This window comes from Rhagoletis pomonella, unplaced genomic scaffold, assembly GCF_013731165.1.
Source record: "Rhagoletis pomonella isolate Grant_MI unplaced genomic scaffold, Rhpom_1.0 Rhpom_scaffold_00011, whole genome shotgun sequence".
In the NCBI taxonomy this organism is placed as follows: Eukaryota; Metazoa; Arthropoda; class Insecta; order Diptera; family Tephritidae; genus Rhagoletis; species Rhagoletis pomonella.
Genome location: NW_023458565.1, coordinates 29,459,054 through 29,460,560, shown reverse-complemented (window position 1 = coordinate 29,460,560; position 1,507 = coordinate 29,459,054).

Below are 1,507 nucleotides of genomic sequence, written 5' to 3'. Positions count from 1 at the left end.
TAGATTTTGACGATTTTCTCAGTAGACTTTGTATTATTATTTATAAAATATCTTACGAAATTTATCGGTTTTAGCTGTTCAAATAAAGGAGTTTTACAGTAAAATCCCATATGTGATACTTACATTTTCACTGTAAGTATTCTGTTAATAATGAGTGAAAATGTGAATGGAGGAGTTATAACGAAAAATCTAATATCAGAAAAATCAGTTGTATGGGAGCTATAGGTTATAGTGACCCGATCTTTGTAATTTTCACTGTAAGTATTTTGTTGGTAATGGGTGCAAGTACTGCAAAATTTCATGTTCCTAGCTGCATAAATGGAGAAGTTATAACGAAAAATCTCATATCTGAACAATCAGTTGAATGGGAGCTATATGTTATAGTGGTCCGATTCTTCCGGTTCCGACAAATGATTAATACATTATAAAAATACACCCACCTACCACATTTTATCCGGATATCTCGAAAACTGAGAGACTAGATTGCATACAAACAGACGGACAGAGAGACAGACGTACAGACGGACATAGCTAAATCGACTCAGCTCGACGTTCTGATCATATAAGTATACATTTTAATGGGTCTATCTCTTTTTATTCTGGTACTTACAAACATCGGACCAAAGTTATAATACCATTTCATGCTCATGAAAGGCATAAAAAGGTTTTTTATTAACAGCGGTCGCCTCACGGCAGGCAATGGCAAACCACCGAGTGTATTTCTGCCATGAAAAACAGCTTCTCATAAAAATACAATCGCCGTTCGGAGTCGGCGTAAAACTGTAGGTCCCGGTCCCTCCGCTTTGTGTGACAACATCAAGGCGCACGCCACAAATCGGAGGAGAATCTCGGCCAAACACTAACCTATGTGTAAGCGCCAATCTATTATTATTATTTGTTTTTGATTTGTTTATTTTTAAATTTAGTTGAATTTTTATTATTTTTTGTTTAATTATTTATTTTTTTAGTTTACTTTTTTAATCGTCTCCGAGGTCAGCTAGCAAGGACCTGATTCTATAACCATGACCATCCTAATTTCAGATGCCACGACACGAAAAAGACTTAAGCTCATAAACTAGAAAAAAAAGGTATGTAAATGTTGTTGCTAACTGAAAGTAGTTTAACCGATACAGTAGTCGCATAAGAAAGCGAGTTAGTCATGAATGTGTCAATCGTTATCTCTGACTTGACTATATGCATTTATTGTGCACATCAAATGTACGTAAATAGCTACACATGTAGGTATGTATACTAACGGTCATTAGAATAGACTCAATTGGATACAAAATACCGTTGATTTATAAGGGTTTTTTTTTTGCTGACGGTGTCACGTATTTTTTGCCATACAAAGTGTGCTCGACACGTTTTTTTTTACATGGAAGAGAATGCCTACCATCGTCAACAAAAAAAATGTCAAAAATCAACGGTATTTTCTAGCAACTTGAAACTTGCACTTTCTTATCCTAAAATTTAATGGGCTACAAAACTGCATACCAGAAATTTTTCT